The 21,022-nt window shown below is 44.4% G+C and overlaps 1 long non-coding RNA gene across 2 annotated transcripts; it reads left to right on the forward strand.

Annotated features, from left to right (window-relative positions):
• Positions 1–15,311: 15,311 nt before the first annotated feature.
• LOC134519005 (uncharacterized) lies at positions 15,312–20,814 on the forward strand. Of its 2 annotated transcripts, none has more exons than XR_010072115.1 (3): positions 15,312–15,396; positions 17,250–17,388; positions 20,615–20,814. It is a non-coding gene; the product is annotated as an uncharacterized LOC134519005 (long non-coding RNA). The 2 variants fall into 2 exon arrangements; XR_010072121.1 differs by lacking the exon at positions 20,615–20,814 and adding an exon at positions 17,802–17,938.
• Positions 20,815–21,022: the final 208 nt, after the last annotated feature.

Below are 21,022 nucleotides of genomic sequence, written 5' to 3' on the forward strand. Positions count from 1 at the left end.
TGCCATAATCCTGAGAGAGCGGTGAGTTCATTCAATGGATGGACTTTCTCTGCATACTGTCTGCTTACTTTGGGCACAAGTCTACCTGTTTCCTCTGTAGAGATTGTTATTTAGATCTGGTAATGCTGACCAAACATCCTTAATGTGGACAAAAAGATTTCATGGTTTATGCAATCAAATTCTGTAGGGATATCCAGCAGTGTGAACGCGGGCAACAGCCAAGAGCAGACCATCCATCACTGTCACTAGTGCTGTTTCTGTTTTACATGCCAGCTAGATTCTGAACTGGAAGAAGTCCAGGATCCTTGCAGGGCTGAGATGGAGATAGTACCAGCCCTTCTCAAGGGCTTTTATCATGTTCAAGGTAGGGCGAGATCAGATACTGGGTTATATTGAGAGAATTTGTTTGTATAATGCAACGATTAAATAACGAGGATAAGCTTTAGGTGGAGGTTAGATGTCTCCTCTGGAAGAAAGCATGGATAATTTCATGTGAGGCTGCTTTGACTTTTTTTTTCCCCTGAACAAAACAGAAAGGGATAACAGCAATGGAGAGACTTATTGGAGGCTCTTCTGCACTTCTGTTGTGTAGAAGGATTGAACTGGGAGGTAGAGAGTATTGACTTATTGGTCAATAAGGAGACTGTATGGAGTCTTCTTCCTGAAATGTCACATTGGATTCTGCTTCCAAGAAGCAGACTGACAGTGATGGGTGATAGAGATGTCCAAGACTGACAAGACCATCCAAGGTTCAGAATAAGGCAGCGGGTGTAATTAAGAAATCATGTGATTGAACCTATGTGGATTGCTTTCAGAATGAATAGGTTTAGAATAAGGTATATAAACGGGAGCATGTTTTAAATCATCATGCAAAGAATCTTGGTCTATAGTAGCTATTTTAATCTTGGTTTGCATTCTTGCTTGCTTGTTTTCTTTGAGGAGTATATATTCTCATTGCTTGGTAAATACTAAATGACGTCTCTTGAATAAGGTATGGCTCCTTTAAACTACATTTTGTTCTATTTGTTAATGCTAACCAGAAACATAAGAGGTACTAGAGGATACACAGCATGGGAGGCCCCTGATTTGAATGGCCACGTAGCTTGACATACATTTATTTGGAAATGTAACTTTTATCATTTTTATTAGAGCAGGAAATGGTGGGTGATCCATTCCTTTTATTATTTCGTTTATGTCAGATTCTACGCCCACAGAAAGTGGAATTACATGAAGAGGACAGAATTCCTAAAATACATTTATTTAAAAAGGATGTATTTGTGCAAATGAGGCAATTGAATTGATCTGGTCACCTGGATTTTGAAGATTTTAGATGAGCCTTCTCTCACCCCAGAGACTAGAAGAGGGAAACAAGTCCTCCTGGTGCTCCGACTGTAAAATATACTCTCAGCTGAAAGTGAGTAAGATATTGGACTGCAATTCATCCATCTGTCAAATATCAATAGTCAGCTTATCTGGACTGCAGGTTCTATGGATGTAGAGACCCGAGCTGTCTCAGTGCAGCGTGGTTTATCAGTTCAGATGCAGTGCCACGCAAAGGCAGTATTAGGATTTTAAGGTCAGTGAGGGTTTGGAAGGTGTATAATTGTGTTTGCACAGTGCTGAGCCCGAGCTAATGAACTCTGCGGGACCCAGCCTGGCTTCTTGCAGAGCTGCCCAAGTGCCCCATGCTGCACACTCTAGGGTGTGCTCTCTTCTGGAGGGCACGTTCTGGCTAGCAGTTTTTACTGCTGTCATTATTATTACGATAATCATAGAATCATAGAATCTTCATGGTTGGAAAGGACCTTTGAGATCATCGAGTCCAACCATACACACACCAAAAAACCAAACATTGTCTTTGCAGTACTACAGATAATGGCGGGGGGGACACACTCAAGATGAACAAACAAACAGTTTTGCTTCAAAAGCCAGTTGAGAACACCCATAGATTCTGCTTAGTCGATGACTTTTGCAAATTCAGCATTTTTCACCTTTCCTCAAAACTTGGTAAGTGAACTTAGAGTTCTTAGTACAAAAAATATTCTTTCATTGTAACTCAAATTGTTTGATTAAGTGTAGCAAATTTAGGCTCTAACGTATGTTCATCACAACTTTAGATAAACTTATTTTTAAAATAAACCAAATTCCAATTAAAAAGGAAAAACTTTACATTATTTTTCTTGTTTTCCACAGGCTGTTCTGCATTTGCAGGAATTCCTAGAGGGCATGCTTTTCTATATCTGCCCATGTTTTTATGCCACTGGCAACTTTTATTATTCCAGCTTCTTTGGGTTTAGGTTATCATGAAAACAATGGAATGCCAATGATGCGATCTATATGGAGACTAGGAGAAATAAAAGGAAAATAAAACAAAAATAAAAGGAGTAATAAAAAATTCCAGTGTCAGAATTTTCCATGCTTGGTCCCTACAAGACCATGCATTCATCATCAGAATCCATTTCTCTTTCACTAACGATCCTTTTCTGGAGGGAATGTCTGATTATCTGACCTCTCTGACATATCCTCTCTCTCCCTCCTTCCCTTCAGTGGCTAGACAATTTGGGAATGGTCAGAAATACTGCAAACGTCAATGATTCCAGCTTCCCTCAGGAAATGGAAAAAAAAGCAAACCCATCCAAACATTTTCAGCTCTCTTTAAAGTCTCGCAGAGTAGCGGAAGGGTTGAGGTGTAGTTTTTTAACCCATCTGAATCAGGATTCTCTTCCTTGACATAAATCAGGAAAGGAAAAATTGAGCCTTTTGCTAATTTGGGTAGGACTTTGATGGTAATTTGCCTAGAGAGATTAAAGTGGTACAACATGAAATAACAGAAACTAAAATTAATGGAGCTGTAAATGGGATTGTATTGTGCAGGGCCCCCACATATGGTTCAAATTCGGTGCTTCCTCTGTATCTGACAGTATTCTTACAGCAAGAATGCTTCTGAGGAACCGCTACTGCACCCGCCATGAAAGCGTGCCGCAGTGTCTGTTCACCATTCTTTCTCCTCCCATGGTGACTCTTTGTGGTTTTATTTGTGTTCTCAATTAAACATGGGGCTGAGTTTGCTCTCATAAGCAGACTTGTCATCATTCATGCTGGCCTCAAGGCAAGCAATGGAACGTCACCTTGTTTGGAGACAGGTGAGATATAATCCATGAGGTCGGTCAAGTTGCTTACACATAGACAGCAAGAGCCATCTGAGACGCCGTGAGATAGCTGAGGTGTTCAGGCTGGGGTGAGGGATATGGCGCAGTATCTACAGGAAGCCCATGTCCACCCAGAGAGGCAACCATACTATTGCAGGACAACTCCAATGGGCAGTGTTTCAGAAACTGTGGCATACGCTTGGTGTCTACAGATGAGTCAGGTATCTAAGCTCCCAATGTAGTCAACTGAATTTGAGTCAGTGCAGTCAGCATCATCTGAAGAGCTGTTCATGGAACCAAACGCTGAGGTGCAACTCAGTTGCCTAGACATAGGTATTGACTTTCTTCTGAGATAGCCTCCTATATTTAAGGTATTACAGGACTGGCGGGTATGATTCAAAAATAATGGGAGATTAATAGGCTCAAGAAGGAGCAGCTAGACACTAGGTATGATACTCAAGCCAATCAGCATCTATGTTTTGGCAACCAAATCTCCAGCTCTAAAGACAAGCACATGCTCTGTGAACTGAACAGGTGATTCAAGTTTAAAACCAGCCCAACAGCAAAACCCTCAAACTCATCTCTTCCTGTGTTGGCTACAATGAGGTTTCAGCACACAGCGTGAATGAAAAGCATATGAGCCGTAATGCTTGTGAGTTAACCTGTTGCCAAGTTAATTCTTCACCTTGCAGACAGAAGCTACAATTCCTAATTAGCCTATGCCGTCCATTGACCAACAGGTTGGCCTTGCAGGAGCTCCGAGTAAGCAGTGTGTATCACGTTAACACAAACCTGGCAGGAACTGGGCCAGAGATGAACCTCACTGAAATGGTGAATTCGTGCCTAAGAATTAATCTGTCTTTAATTTCACTATTTCAATTGCATATAATTATTACCATCGCCATGAATAGTGAGTTATCCCCCTTGCTCGAGCCTGCAACAAGTCTGACTTTTTCATAGCTACACTTAATTGTTGCCAGGGTTCCCTGTAGTAGCATTAGCCTGTTTAATATTACATGGTATGAGAAAATTAAATGATCAATATCAGGTTAAGAGCACTCAGATGTTTTTTCTTTTCTTTTGTAATTGCTGGTGTGACGGGAAAATAATTACAATGTTGAGTTTATTGATATTCTCATTGTCCTCTGTTGGTGATTTTGTTGTTCAGCTATGGACATGTCTGATTTAAATTGTCTATAATATTGTTGTCTTGGAAGGAAATAGAAAGGAAAGGGGAAGGGAAAGGAAGTAGGAGAAATTAAAGGCTGATCTAAGATTAACATAGTGTTTACTCTGGCTCTTGGCAAGGTCTGTTTGTAAAAGGAGACTCCCAAAGCAAAAATCATCTAGAGTGGATTTGTTTAAAGTGACACTGTCAACTTAAATATCACACTTCAGGATTTTTTTTTACTCTGTGTTGTTATAAGTAACACCCAAACCAATTATATGCTGCTAATGCCGTTGGAACACCTCGGATTATTACAGCCGACAGTCTAGAGAAAAAGTACTTCTCTGCATTTTTTGGTTTGTTTTTACTGCAATTGATATAGCCCTCTGTCCATGATCACCGATTTGTATGGAAGGCTTGCACACAAAAAGTGCCATGTAAATTTGGGCCATGCCCAAATCTTCTGTGGTTTCTTATTGAAGTGTACTAATCACCAGCTGATTTAAAAAAAAAATAAAATTTCATCACTTCCCTGTCTGTGTATGAGGGCTCTTTCCTGTTGTTTATATAGCTTTTTGATAGAGTAACAGGAGAGAAAAAACCACCACCGATGGATTTAGAAACAAGATTTTTAAAACCAGCAGGGGAAGTAGAAAAACAGAAATCCCCATCAGTCCTCTGCAGGGAGCAGGTACCCTCGGGGTCCTCGCTTTCAGCCATGCGGAGACGAGCCAGTCCCTAGCGAAAAGACGACTACTGCCTTCAGAAGCCAGTGGGAGTGGGCTGATAAAGGGATCCCTTTAGCCGTGATGCCTACGAGTCACTGATGTCAGCCTTAAGCCATCCTGGGAGAAAGAGGGAAACAAAATTGGTTATGCGGTGCCTTTGTTTAGCTGCCTTCGGAGCTTTCAAGGGAGCTGAATACAAAGACACTGTGGCATATGCCAACTGTTGACTCTATCAAATAATAAAGCAATCCCAGTGGGTATTAAGAAGCGTGGAATCATTCTAATGAGTCTGGCAAAATCTCATTAGGATGAACAGCAGGTGATGACAAAATATTTGCTCTGTATGCAAATGACTTGTTTCCTTCCCCGTCTACACGCGGCTGCATGAGCGCTCGGAACAGGAGCTGTCAGATAATTACTCACTGGAGTAAAGCACTGCGTATGTGGTGGTTGCATTTCAAATGCACCAGTGGCAAAAACAGGAAAAATGCTGGAAAAAGAGCTGTGCTTTTAGGGCGAGAGCCCCCCTGTATCACTAAACTCTCAGCCTCCTACCTGCACACAGACAGTTTTGCTGGGCATCCAGGCAATCTAGCTGTCTCTCCAGAAATGCCTTCAAAGCAAGGACAGATGGGCTGCAGGTTGTCAAAACTTCTCCGAGAGCTGTGCGCGTAGAAGGCAAGGTGGAATGGAAGGGGGGTAGGCAGGGAGTGTGCTGAATAATGAAAACAAGAGAAAACATGGCAGGTCTTGTTGACAGAGGCAGGTTACCTGCACAGACCTGGGTCTGATCTTCCCTTCTAGTTCAAAACAACTCTACTAATCAAACAGAAAGGATCCAGCTGCAGGCTCAGATATTGCTGTCTGCACAGTAAATCACTGCTTTGCCCCCTTCTGCTGCCTTAACATCAGGCTATGTAGCCCTTGATATCCGCTCAGTTCCTGATGGTGTTTCTGGCATAGTACGCTTCCATTCTCTCCAGTGTATCATTAATAATGCTTCATACATTTGTTTTTAATCACGTTGGTATTTATTTATTGCTGCAGTCCTGTTCCTACTCCTCATACGTGTCAGAGGCAAAATTCTTGCATGGGGGAGATGGAAGTCCCCCAAAAGCCCCATTCTTCTGTGTGTGCTGGAGGAGAGGAGGACAGGGGAGTCGCGTAAAAGGACATTCCAGATTAAATAAACCAAGCCATGCAAACACAAGTGCTCCTGCAGATCTTCTCTCCAGTGCCTGGCAGTCAAATACCTTCACTCTACGTTCCCCATGTAATTGTGGTTTGCTCTCAAAAAAGGAGTCAGGAATGCATTTGAAGCCTGCCTTCTAAAAACACCCCTAGGATCTCCAGGGCCACGCAAAGCTTCCAGCTCTGAAAGGCAAAGGACTATGTGTATGATGGCCCTGTTCTCCCACCGTGTTCATTGGCTCTTACCTGGAGACGGTTTGCTACAGGCTCTCCATCAGAGAGGGAATTTAGTAAGCTGATTGTGAGAAAGGGCCATTTGCTTTCCTGCCAAAGTCCTATACAAATGGGGCGAAAAAAATACACTAAAGGGCAGAAATTTGCCTCTCTTACCACCCAACAACCTGCAGCTCAAATCTTACGGATGTCATGGAAAGGGGACCAGTTCCCTAAATTGTTCCCTCCACAAAACAAAAAAAAATCATTCCGTTTGATTAGGCCTTGTGTTCCAAGGACATTAAAATGAGTTATTATCTGATTTTAATAACAGTGATTATTTTAAATTATTAATAATACTATTAAATGCTAATAATACTTGGGGTTTTTTAGTCTGCAGCTCTTTATCAAAAGTGCTTTTCATGCTATTGCTTTGCCAGGTAAAATCAATATCATCATTTCTTCTTTCATAAGTTTGGGAAGCCTAGATGTGTTACCGAATAAGTCGTCAAGAAAACTGGGAAGCAGCGCCTAGCCGTCCCAGATCAACACCTTGTGCTGATGTGGGAACTGTGCTTCACTGTGTTGTTCCTCTGGGTCTGGGACCTACTGAGCTACCAAAGCTTCTTCCGTTGCTGGAGGTTTTCAAGAATAAGTTGGACAAACATCGCCTGGGGTAGTGTGGGGTGTGTTAGACTCTCGGAGCCTGGGGACGGGCAACACCACCTCTTGAGATCCAGACCTCTAGCCTAGGATTTAATGACTGATGTATCCTACATGGTATTCCTCTCACATTTAATAATTATATTAAATTGAGGTCTGCAGTCGAAGTGCTGCCAAAATGACAGCGGGCCAAGAATTACATTAAGCATTAAAATGCGGGCTCGGCGGGGTTTGCGAGGCAGCAAGGCTTGTTCTCACGGTTGGGTTACGCACGCCGAAGTAGCACGTTCCAACCCAAACCGACAGCAGCACGCAGGGCCCACAGGGTTCTGGTTCTGCTTATCAGGTTTTGCTGACCAGCAAAAAGCGATGGAAATCCCAAGCCCTCAAAAAGCAGTAGCTCTTAAGCAACTGCTTTTTTTTTTTTTTTCTCCTTTTTTTTTTTGCTACCCAACTAGCCATATAACTAAGTGTTTGTTTATTGAGACTGACTGCAGCAAGAAAACTGTGGACAGCAATGGCAGTGACTCATTTCAAGCTCGAAATGTCATCTGATGTTAGTGGTGGCTTGTATCAGCTGACCAATGGTCATGCACATGGTGATCCCAGATACATATTGCCCTGAAAAAAATCCTGTGGGCCCCTCCCAAATGCAGCGTGGATAAGAATGCACCAGGTTTGTCTCCCCCTACCCAAAGCAGCCCTCCACCGCTCCCAACAGCCTTTGTGTCCTCACACTCATGCTCTAACAGCATACTGCCAGCCATGCGATGTACGTTTGTGGGCATTCGGTAAAAACATCACTTAGGTGAGCTGAGGCACAGCCATCCAGGTATGTCACACACTTCCTACTGAAAAAGGCAACAAGCAGAAAGAAGCATGTCTCTCTCAGGATCACAGGAAGACCACATGGGCTTCAGAGGAGACCCAAGACCAAGCAGCGTAGACAGGAGAGCACAAGCTCTAAGTGGTATGGGCAGGAGTCAGTATGTGCTGCTTGGCCTTGGCAGCAGTCCTTGCCTTCTTTTTTTTTGCAGTAGAGCTGTAATCTTGTAAAGACTCTGAGGACAGCTTACTCACGCAGAGGCATCTAGTGCCATCTGAGATGCCAAAACATATCCTGTGTGGCTTTCACCTGTTTCTTCCAAAGGGAAAAGTTGCACGTAAGACCTCTGTAGTATCTGACAGGCTGCAGAGATCTCTTGGGATACACTCAGGAATCTGAAATGGCACTACAAATCCATGTTTAAAATAGTATGTGTCTGTGCTTCAAGATGGTCCAGTTGCTCTAGCTCTCAGTTGAGTTTTTGCAGCCTGAACTGAGCTCTGTGCTTTTGTTGCTGAGTGAGTTTGCAGTTAACAGCAGCAAGCACATATCCCCTGCAGTCTCAGAGGTGTCCGTAGAACAGACCTACACTGAAGAAGTGATAAATACCTCTGGCTCGTCTCGTTGCTCCCAGATGCCAACAGTAGTACTGTTCTCCTATGAAGGTCTTTGAGACTTAAAGTGTTGTTAATACACTGGTCAAAGCAAAAAGACACTGTAGGAAGGCATCCCTTTGAAGTGGGCTTGGAGACAATAGAGAGGTCCTATGCATTCTTGTCCTTCTGCTCATAAGAAATATTCTTATTAAAGCTGGGGAAGGAGAGAGCTACCCTTCGATTTCTTTTTCCTCAGCCTCTCACCTCCGAGACCCCACAGCGCTTCACTTTTCTGTTCCTTCTCCTCCAGTCCCAGTCATAGCCTGCAGCTTCCCAACCTGCCATTCCCATCACCACCTGCCCTTCCCAACTTGTCTTCAGCCCTTGTCTCAGAGTTTGCTCAATCCTACCTCTGCTGTACCACCCTCTCCCAAACGTCTGTAACGTTATTCTTCCATTCACTTCCTACTCTTTCTCCCTACCCCCTCCAACCTTGCCTGTCTCAGACCCTCAAAGTTTGAGTCTTCATGTCTTCTACAGCTCCCTGAGGTCCATTCCTCTACCTCCATTCCATACCTATCCTCGAAGGACTCCATTGATGCTCTCCCCTTGTAGACAGGTAACACATTTCCCCTTTACCTGACTTTCCCAGGGATAGAATTCCACCTTTCCAGGTCTAGAGCAAAAGAGAACATGTCTGGGTAGAAAATGGTGACCCTAGTCTGTGGATGAGAAATGCTATATCCAGATTTAGTTGTCATTATGTGTTTGTTTAGATAAGCTTCTAGGAGGTCTGGACTGTGTTGGAGCATCTCCACATCTCCATCTTTCTGCAGACAAATTGCATGGCAGTCACCCACCTAGTGTTTCTTGGGAGCAAACTGTAAGTCATAAGTCACTCCAGGCTAGGCAAGAAAAGGTTCTTTAGAAGAGAACAGCAGTGAAAGAGATGAACACAAGCAATTTTTTTTCTAACTTTTTTTTTCTCTCAGTTCTCAGCGTTATGCTGTGTTTGCTCTTCCAGTGTCTGACTGATAAATGTCCTTTCACTTTTACTTTAAGTAGATCAGAAGGCAGATTATTCTTCTTTCCTGTTTTTCTCCTTTCTCTTCCTCTTTGCATAATAAATCAAAGTGGTAACCGCTGGCTTACATAAAGTATTTTTGTGGACTCTGGAAGCAAGATTCATCCTCTCTTTCAGCCTGTGCTCAGGCACTTAAGCCAGTAGTCTAATTGCCCTTAGGTATCCCGACTAATCACTGGAGGAGGACAGGTACTTTTGGGAGTTCTGGGAGCACTTTGCCTTAGGCTGAAGCACTCCTTAGATGTGTTTATGTCACTCTTCTCCCAGACCCAGATGTACTCGAGGCCAAATGTACAAGGTGCATTTTGCTGCATGGTGCTTCTCCCCCTGCCAAGATCTTTCTTCTCAGCAGATCCAGCACTCTCGATGAGGCTGGACCACAGGTGGCTTCACACCCTATAAACGTCAGTACTTTTTGGCACCTCCGCTTTGCAGGTGCTTGGGATTTTCAGAAGTTACTGTATCTCTCCAGCTACATTTGTTACCAGGGACAAACCAAGAGGAAATCAGGACCCTGGAGGCAGCGTTATCTTGTGAAGTTGGTCCTGTACTTCCTAGTATGTGCACAAGGTTTTTACCCTAAACTGTGCGTGCCCACTCCTCCACTAGGACAAAATTTCCTGGGCAGCCATAGGACACTGTTTACTTCTTTGTGGACAATAAAACATCAGAGATGTCTTTGAAGCCTTTGACTTTGGTATAACTTAATGAAAATTTGGGCCTTCACCTTGATGTAGAGTTAAAAGGTTCCTGCTTGAGGCGAGGGAATATTTGAGGGCTATTTTTTCACTCGTTGGTTTCCAGTGTCTCCAGAGAAGACAGAAAATCAAACAGTTTGCTGTGTACTTACTAACCTTACACTACCACACAATTTTTAGCAACATTGGGAACAATAACTTACCAGGTTGCGTCCTGTAAGGGAGCAGTATAACTCCAGGTCTTGTATAACTTAAACTTATGCAAACTTCAGCAAGATTTTTCTTCCGTTAATTATAGAAGAACAAAGCATCTACTCTTTCATATTAAAAAAAAAATCACCTCTTCTGGAACCTCAAGTCTGAGGTGTTTTTACTGTGAAAAAGAGCTTCATGGTAATGATAGCAGAATATCAGATTACTGACTCTGTATAACAGTCCTCTGTTTGGCTTCTGTCTACTTCTTAACAACATTTAGTGAGAAGATGAATGCCTTCCAGAGACACCTTTAATTCACATGTTAAAAATGTTTATACCTCTCAAGTGGTCAAATTAAATTGTATCAAATGAACCGTATGGGCTTGATGTAGGTTCTAAGGCCCTGTTTAAACTGTTGTGTGTTCATGAAACAATTAAAGCTGAATAAACATTGCCAAAAGAATTTCAGAGAGGATTAGTTCAAATGTTTAACTAAACTAATTTCTGCCACGGTTGGTTTCCATGGGCATTCGTTTGATCTGGCAGAAATGCTCTTTCCCTAAGCGTTTAACCAAAGTCTGATTGTAAGAGTTGCATTTGTTCTGTCAGGGAAGGTAAGCAATGATTTCGTCTCCCATGATCAGTTATAACTGAACACCTCCATGTCACACCTCTTGGACAGGAGGTGTCCAGCAGCCAAGCCAGGAGCTGAACACTGATCAGGACACGGTGACTGGAGTGTAGGTACTCAAGAAGGCATTAAATCAGTTACTGATGGTACATTATTTGGCTGGGTCTTAAAAACAGTAATTCTGTATGCATCAACTGTTTTTACAGACCACAGTAGCCTAGGCTCAAACACCTCAACTTTAGACTTTGCAAACTGGGCATGACTGGAGTCATGACATCTCTAGGTGAACCCTTTGACATTACATCGGGTTTTGAGGTCATCAAGGATAAACAAGTCTTCCAAGCTGGTCTGCTGAACTGATTCATCTCTCCACACAAAACCCATCTTCACTCCACTCTCCAAAGTCTTCAGGAAAGCCTTCAGGATATGAGGTAGGAGTATAGGAGAATTGAAATTAAAGGGAAAAGCTTGGTTCTGGTGAGGTTATCCAGCCCCTTCGGGGTAAGCAGCCCTCAGCCGGTACTCACTGAAAGTGTAAACCTGAAATACCAAATTAAACTTGCAATATTTTTTTTAATCCTGCTTCAAATCACAATACCTTTGCATAGGGTATGCTAGCAGATACTACCGATTAATGCAGTTAGTAACCGGTATCCCAAGCTGTCTAGAGAGGTTGTCTGTCGCAAATTTGTCTATGATCACCAGAGGAACTCAGCTGGAAACAGTTCTTTTGATTACTTGGTATCAAGGGTGCTCATACAGAAGGTCTTCAGTTCTGGCATTTGCTCATCAGTTTTGTCTATGACATCTTCGGAACCTAAACCGATGGTGGACATGAGTTCTAGGTAAAGCTCAATAATCTGTCAACATTTGATCATTCTGGCCACACAACAAAATGCATCTTTTCCTCACGCTTTTGATCAGGGAATAGCTTAAAGTTGGATAGATCAAGTTACAGGGAAACTGGCTGGACTACTATGGACTCTGTAGTCTCTACGGCACTACTTGGGGATGTTATTATCTTTATTTATCTATTTAATAATGTCTCTGTTTTAACAGATACTGTCAGTACATGTCTGGAGGGAGACCTGCTAAGCATAAGCAGTAAATATTGATCCTCCTGTCTCTTCCCTGAGCACACATGCCAATCCGTCACTGGTCTTCAGCCCTGAGATCTGATACTCTTCTTTGGCACCACACTTACATATCACAGAAAGAAACTACTCCAACTGGTGATCTTTGCACTGTAGTTAACAACATCGGGAAGCAATCATGGCTAATTGTTATGGCTGTAATTCCAAACCTGACAGCTGGCAGAGAATCAGAGGTCTCAGTCACATTTGCTGAATGTCTCCCTAATATGTTCCACCAGATAGTTTACGGCAGCACTCTCCAAAGCCTTGCCCTTTGACTACTTGCATTTCTCCAGTACTCAGGTAGTTGCTGCCAAGGCTGTTCTCCTCTAGGGTAGTTATTTGCACAGTGTAATATCTTGGAAGCACAGCTGGCAAGCGTTGCTTTCATGCAGGCTGGACTAGATCTATGTAGAGAAGGCTTGACAGTGTAAAGATATTAGGAGCATCTAGAGTGAGTGAATAAACACTGGTTATAAAGAAAAAGCAGGTGCCATCTCCTCCTATTCAAATAACTCCTGTTTCCTTCAATGGGAGTGTGACGATTTTCACAGCCACACTATTTGCCTTTCTGAAAATACTTTCTTTAGTATTAACAATGACTCAAAATGACAACCCCCAGAAGTCTGAGAGGGTTAGAGAACTGAAAACACTGATGGTGGAGCATTGATCCATTCCCATGAAAGTTCGCAGAGTAGATCAGTTGGCATTTAAGAATGGTTCGTATATGCCAGCAGTGGGTGCCTGAGCTAAGATGAGGTAGTTAGCGTTTTCTAAACGGCTTTGGTACTGTGGGATCAGTTGTTCTCATTACAGGATTCAGTATGGACAAAGTGCCACAAAGGCAATTACTTCTAACAGAAACCCATGTGCCAGGGGTGTGTAGAAGCAGATGTGCCTCTCCCTGCCAGAAGTGTTGCCCCTTAGGAAATGCAAGACTCCAGGAAAGACTACTCCTGCTTCCTGGGCTGGCATCTTTCCTGGAAACAAGCAGGTGACCTCATCCTGTAAGGGTCTCCCTCCAGCAGGAGCACCTAGGCAACTTCAGAAAGCCCTATACAACCTCTGAAAGGGACAAATGCTGAAAAAAGGAAAGCACTTCTGATAGGACAGTTGGTGTCAGAAGATCTGCCTCCTGTGCCACCAAAGTCAGAAAAAAAGGAAAATGCTTGACTAATCTTCTAGTGTCTGGATAGATAAAAGACAACATGGTGAAATAAAATCACTGGCAGCTCCAGGAGAGTGGATAAAATTTGACTAGTGACCAAAGGGGAGCATGAGGGAGCACTGGTTTGTTTTGCAAGGGCTGCTGCACTTAACGAAGGCACTTGGATTAGAATTGCCCTGGAAGACGTGAAATTACTGCTCATTTTGCTAGCAAAGCTGTTGAACCATGTAGGCCCTGCCATATATCATATCCTATCATTTTCTGGTTGTGAAAGTAACACATTTTACAGTACAACAGGGCTGTGACCTTGAGAGTAGAAGCCAAATTGAGAACTGAGTCCGGCTATGGGTTCAGCCTGCCACTGGAGAGTTTCACACAGAACCTTGAGCCACGCTGGCTCTCCTTGCTGTGCGCACCGCATGAACCCGAATTGCCTCTAGACTTGCCCGGGCCCCGTTTGGGGCACAGGCACCTGATCAGGTTATGGGGCCTGAGTCATCACTTCTCAGCTGCCCTCGCATCCCGGGGAAGCTGCCATAGCTGCGTCCGCATGCTCAGCACCTGAGGCACGAGTGAGGTAATTCAACAGCAGAAGAGGCTGAAGATAAGGCATGGACGCTTCATCATGTGTCTGAGCCTTTTACACTCAAACCTGCATATCGGCAGGTAGCACATACCTCCCTTCAGGCAGTTTTGTTGATGCTGATGCTCTAAAGTCAATGGAGGGTACTTGAGGGCAGAGGAGGGTGTAACCAACCCAGCACAATAAGAGTATTTACAGGGCAATTCAGCAGGGTGCATTTTCTTTCAGTTCAGATGTCATCGAGGAGATCAAACTAGCTGATCTAATGACCCCGTCTTACAGACCATGACTATTAAAGAAATGTACAACATGTTCTGCCTTATGGCTCTCTGGCATGCAAAACACACCTTGCATGTTAGCCGGATTGGTGTAAGCAAACCTGATGGCTTCCACCGCCTGCAGATGAACTGTAGTCACCCCCCAGAGTTGCCCAGACCCCCAGAGTTAAAGCTTAAAAGCTACCTGTGTGAAGACAGCAAAGCTCTTTTCTCTGGCTTACTCTATTGCCTCATATTTCTGCTGCCATTCCTTCCTTCCAGACTCAGACCCAGGCATCGGTATTCAAAGATGCTTATAGTACAAGGGTTTGTATTTCAGCATGGCCCAACACGCAGGGCTGGGACAGTCTGAATTTGTGATGCTTTTTGCAGGCTTAGGAGCATCTATAATGAACAAGATGCTAAAAGGAAACCAAATCAACAATAAGCGCTTGAGATTTATGGGGTTTTTTCGGGAGCATGGAAAAAGTGAGGAAGAAAGGAAAAATTCCGGGTGCTTACAACTCACCCGGCTCTATTCAGCATCTTCACATGGCTGTGAAGAGAAAACACAGTGCACTCCTATGTTGGACCAACTAGGCTGGGCTTTGCCAGTGAAATTGAAAAAGACTAGAAGACTTCAAGATAAATAAGACAGCAGGAAAAAGTAATGAAGGAATTAAACTGACCTTCTTTAGAAATGGGTGAGACAGGATAAACAGGGAGAGATCTTGTTTTGCTTTCATCCTGGAAAAAATAACATTTCTTCCTTTCCAGTTCAGCACAGTTGACTGATTTGGAAACAAATCTGTTTTCTCTGGAAAGATTTATTTGCCCAACAGACTTTTTTTTTTTTTTCTTTTTCTTTTTTGGCAAAAAGCAATAGGTTGAAAGAACAAGGCTTGTCTTGTTAGCAGGTTTAAAGGGCTCAGTAATTAACTGGTACATTTGGAGGCATGGCATGCAGGATACTTGCTGCAACCTACTTTATTACAGTGTCACAGGGAAGTGCTGTGAAATAAGCAAGAGTTTTAAGGAACACTGTTTATTTCTCAGGAGGTATCAGATAGCAGGATTATTGGGTTATGAAGTTAAGCCAGAGCATTTGCTGAGGTAAGGACACTCTGGTGTGACCTTTGAGACCGTGCTTTCATCTGTGATATGCTTTCTCTCTCCCTCCCTTCCTTTCCCTCTTTCTGTCTTTTCTAAATTGAAAACAAAGCGACACTTATTTAGTCTGGGGACGGCATGCACTTTTTCACATCAGTCCTTTGCGAGACATAGTAGGTGCCTTCAAAACACAAATTGACATCCTGTGATTTGGGGAAGTCAGTCACAAGGGTCATTTATCCCTGAAGTCATCTCCTTTTGGTGCACAATGTTTAATAACAGTAGTCACAGCCAAACCTCTCTTATTCCCTCACCCTTTTTCTGCCTCTATTTTTTTTTTTTTTTTTAAATTTCGTATGATACTGCAGGCAATTGCTGGCTTGGAGCAAAATTTTTAAATGTTGGTGGCTCAAAATAGGACTGTAATTCCATGCTGCAGTGATTTAAGTCCTGGTGACTTGACCTTGTGAAGTCCCAAAGATCTGCAGCTTGCAGTAACTGTAAATAATGTGGAGAAGTGCTCGGCACCCCTGGATACAGCTGCTGTTAGCCCGTTCCCTGAACGTGGAAGCCAAAATAGAGGCATCCCTATTTGGAAATGCAAAGCTAGCGAGTCTCTTTGAGTGCCAAACAGACCCTTGTGGGAGCAAAGAGAGTCTCTTCAAGCATATTTCTGGGGATGCGAAAGATAAACATTTATCTTGCAAAATGATGCCTCTCATATCTCAAGGGCAACCTAAACACTGAAATCCCTCTGGCTCCTACGCAAGGCCAGATTTGCCGCTGCTACCAAGACTGAGAAATGCAGTATTTGCCAATCTGGCAATTAACTTCTCGATTCTTTTGGATATACACAAACATTTCCTACCCTTGTAGAGAACCCTTCAAATCGAAGGCAAAATTTGCCCCTAAACAGCAGTATATACGTATTATTATATTCCTTTTTTTTCTTTCCCACCAAATGTTATTTACATTTAGACTCTGAATTGCTGTTGTCAAATATTAACAAGCACCTTTGTGTGGGGAAACATCGTAAGCATCTGGGTGGATGGGTGTACATGCACCAGGGTTGCACGGTCCTTGGATCCGAATGAGATTTGTCAGAACACTCTATCCTCCTCATTTAAAGGCCAGGTCATCAATTTTTAGCTTAATCCAGAGCCCAGGGGAACAACCTGGGAGGAAAATTGTGACTTGCTGAATCATTGCCTCTTGCTGATCTCCCCGCTGCCCTGCAGAAGGACAGAGGCATCTGCAGCAGTTTGGTTTCTCTAATAGCACCTTTTCGTGGTTGCACCAGTGCTAACACTTTGAGACCATGGTGTCGTCTTTTCCCGGGCTCCTTGTGTGACGCCGGGGTGGCAGAAGTGCCCCGTCTGGTGCTGCTGGCACAGAAGACCCAGCCATACAACTCAAGGGGCAAGGGAGGAAGAGCCGGTTGCAAATCAGTACGGTTTGCTTTCATGATCTCCTCCGTAGGGAGAAAGTAAGTGCAGAGGGAAAGGATTATATTGAAAAGATCAAAGCAGATAGAGAGGAATGAGTTAATGGACACGCTTTTCAAAAGAAATAATTCTCCTGACATCTCAAGGGATGGGTGAAGGGCATATTGCCTTGTCAGTTAAACGCAGCCGTTCGTTAGTTTCAAGCCCATACTAATTAGCCGGCTTAGAAAAACACGCTGCTCAGCATTTCTAAATGCGGACTACAGCCTCTGCCACTCCTCAGCTCAGATATATTTGTCCACATCCTCTCAATGTGACATGCTGGTACAGAGGCGGCTTGGTTAGTCGTTAAAAAAGAACCTAGGATTAAGCGAGGCTTCGTCCCGTATTTTTCTCACTTGCTACATCCAGGTCAGCCCAGGACAAGCCACTAACCGAATAAGGAGTGGGAAGCCTGCTGTGTGCTGGGATCCCGTTTGCACAACGGAGCAAAGCGTTGCAGTGCCAAGACCCAAGTTGCTTCCCTGTGACTGCACTGGCTCGCACCTGCGTAAGCAAGGGCCGTGGTCCCTAAAATCCCTACAGAGCTTAACTGCAGCAGAGGGGAGGAGGGAAAAGCTTGCTTTTGCCCTGTACCAAAAAAGGCGTGTGCGAAGAGACAGCAGTATTGCACCAAGGGCCTGGGGAACTAACCCAGAGTGCAGAATGGATGAGAGAAGGACTCTGCTTTGCTTTAAATAGATTTTAAAAAGATTCACTTTCCCTCCTGGTCCTTCACTTCCCACACTGTAATTGAGGGCTGATTGATAAATAACTAAATTGAAAGGGGCCCTGGAAGCCTCAAGTCACTTTTATTGCTCGGGTACGGCAGTGATAGGTGGCCAGGGTGGTCTGTAGATGTATCATTTCTGCTTGAGGGAAGTAGCTCAGTTAATGTGTTTAGCTTCCTCTATGTTTTTCCAGTAAACAGGTATTAAAACTGCCTGGACAGAGGTGCATGCAATTGTGACTCCAGACTCATCGTCTGCGGCAGAGGAGTTCAGAGGACAGATATTGCTTCAACCACGGCGTTTTCCCGAGGAAGCAGCAGGGGCTGTAGCTGTGCACTGGTGCTAGGAGAGCAGCAGGGCTCTCTCCTACCCCAACTATACCGTGTCCATTGGCTGGGTGGGCAAAAGGGTCCCCTGGCCTTCGTTTTTCTTCCCACCCTCGCTCCGCCGTATGCATTTGGACCACAACCTCTTCAGGACAGAAACTGTCTCTTATTACCTGCTTGTCTGTATGTTCAGCTCTAAGTTAACGTAGGCCTATGAGTATCACTATAACGACTATGAATTTTCATTATACACAGGCTCCTTGTTCTTCTTAAACAAAAGCACTTAGCACATCCTGGAAAGGATACCAAAGAACATGTTTTCTTTATATGCTCTGCTAATGCCTGCAGAATCCCCTCTTCTTCTGCTTCTCTCACTGTCTTTTCTACCCATGAGTGAAGCGTGGGGCATCCGCCTGCCCTGACTCCAGAGTGTCTCAGCTGAAGCACATCTACACTCCTCCCACAGAGCCCTCAATGCCCAGATGACTCAGCAGAAACACCTAAAGCTTTATCCATTCAACCTGCATCCAGACATTGTAATGGTGTTTCTCACATCACCCTTTTGCTGCCCCACAGGGCATCGCTGGGGTTTGGTTTTTTTTGGTTTTTGTTTTTGCTTCTTCCACCCCAAACACAGGGATTGGGTGGTTTGTGCTCAGGAATCTCCCACAAATCTACATCGTCCCCAATGCCAGGAGATGGGATTTTGCTGATACTGCATGCAAATGGAAGTCATATTAGAGAAAGGAGCAGATGCTTGTAATGCACTTTTCTTGCTCCATTCCTGTGTTTGGGCCATTTTCATTATACCCTGGTCAATCTGTTGTCTGCTTTATTTTTATTAGTAGAGTTGGCCTGATGTTCCTCTTACATCGTAGAATCATAGAGTACCAGGTTGGAAGGGACCTCAAGGATCATCTGGTCCAACCTTTCTTGGCAAAAGCACAGTCTAGAAAAGGTGGCCCAGCAACCTGTCCACCTGAATCTTGAAAGTGCCCAATGTTGGGGAATCCACCACTTCCCTGGGGAGATTATTCCAATGGCTGATTGTTCTCTTTGTGAAACATGTTCCTCTTGTGTCCAATTGGAATCTCCCCAGGCCTAACTTGTACCCATTACCCCTCGTCTTTTCCATGTGACTCCTTGTAAAAAGAGAGTCTCCAACTTCTTTGTAGCCACCCTTTAAATACTGGAACATGGTGGTAAGGTCTCCCCTAAGCCTTCTTTCCTCATGTGGCAGGCTTCCCAGTCCTTTGATCAGCTTTGTGGCCCTTCCCTGGACCCTCTCCAACCTGTCCACATCTTTTTTGTATAGCGGGGACCAAAACTGAACACAATGTTCCAGGTGTGGCCTGAGAAGCACTGAGTAAAGTGGGATAATGACTTCTTTGTCTCTGCTGGTGATGCCCTTGTTGATGCAAGCCAGCATCCTGTTGGCTTTCTTTGCCGCAGCAGCACACTGTTCATTCACATTGAGATTGTTGTCCACCAGGACTCCCAGGTCCCTTTCCACAGAGCTGCTCCCCAGCCAGGTAGATGCACTCCTGAGTTATGCTTTCCCAGGTGCAAGACCTTACATTTGTCCTTGTTGAACTTCATAAGGTTTTTGTTAGCCCACTCTTTCAGCCTATCCAGGTCTTCCTACAAGGCAGGCCTCCCGAACTGTCCACTTCCCCACTCAGTTTGGTATCATCAGCAAACTTCATCAGGGTACACTTGATCCCATCATCTGGATCACTTATGAGGATATTGTAGATAGTACATATTGTTGACAAGGGCCCCCCTTTCTGTCTGAGAAACCCAGTAGTCGTTGATGTATGTTTAGTACCTTTGTATTGGAGCAGGAGGCTGGGGGCAGGTTCCTCACTGGTTTGGGACACTCTCTGAGTGACTGGGCTTCCAGGAGCCATGTCCTACTGCTAACAGTCCACAGCAAATGGGGTGAGAATCAAGTTCTGTATCCTGAAGGTTATTTACCAACATTACCCATCTCCTTCTGCCTGGAAACCTTCACTGTTGCCTGGGGCAAGGGTGCATCTGCTCTGCCAGTGAAGCACAATCCAGACCATTCTCCAGAGCTGCTGGCCCTCCGCATGCCTGGCACGCATGCACACACCAGAGTGCCAACTGGAGCCTTGGCCTCAGTGAATGTAGGCTTTCTCTTGACCCCCCTCTTTATTTTGCCACGCAGAGTTAGCCGCAGAGGCCACAGCAGCTCACGCAGTGCAGCCAGGCTACACGCAGCCATTGTTCCTTGCTCCCAAGGCGCTGTGCTTGGTTGTGGATGCAGCTCCCGGCATGGCAAGCCAGGCTCTCTGTCAGGGCAGGCTCCCCTGCCATGTCGCCCGACATTCACTGGCTTTGGCGCAGATGGAGAGTGCTGTTCTCCCTCACTTTCTTTTACTGGTCCATTTAAGCATCACTACTCCAAATGACTGTAAAGGGCAAATCTCTAGTGGATGTAAAGCAGAACCATCTGACTTACTGTCTCATGAATGTAATCCATAACTTTACGCCAGAAATTTACAATCCCCTTTCGTGTATAAAAAGTTTCCTGTCATGGTTTTACATCTACCCCATTGCTTTGCTCTGCATGGAAACACTTGGTGTAATCTCTTCAGAGATAAATAAGCCTTCTGCTGAAAGTTAAATGATGCCATTATTTTCTGGATGTTTATAGACGTCATCCTGCCGTGCTCCCATGCCTGGATCCAAGACAGCCTGAATCTTTGTTTTCCATTTCCGAAAGCTCTGGAGGATGGAATGAAGATGTCGGTGTAGGAGGGGCAGAGGGGCAGGCAATGCAAGCCAGCGCTGGATTCACACACAAGTGTGCCTGCTCTGTACAAGCAGCAGATGACGGACACCCCAGCTGTTTCCTTGGCCAGGCGAGTGTTTAGTCTAGGCTCCTGCCACAGGATGCGGTGGGATGGGAAAGGAGGATGCCAGAGCACTCAGAGGGGCAGGGGGAGCAGGACCCAGACCTCAGCCACAGGGAGGGAAACCTTCACCATAAAAAGCCATCTGAGCATAGCTACATTTGTAAAAGCCGCTTGGGCAGCAGGGTGCTGGGTGACTCCATTGGATG

This window comes from Chroicocephalus ridibundus, chromosome 1, assembly GCF_963924245.1.
Source record: "Chroicocephalus ridibundus chromosome 1, bChrRid1.1, whole genome shotgun sequence".
NCBI classification, from domain to species: Eukaryota; Metazoa; Chordata; class Aves; order Charadriiformes; family Laridae; genus Chroicocephalus; species Chroicocephalus ridibundus.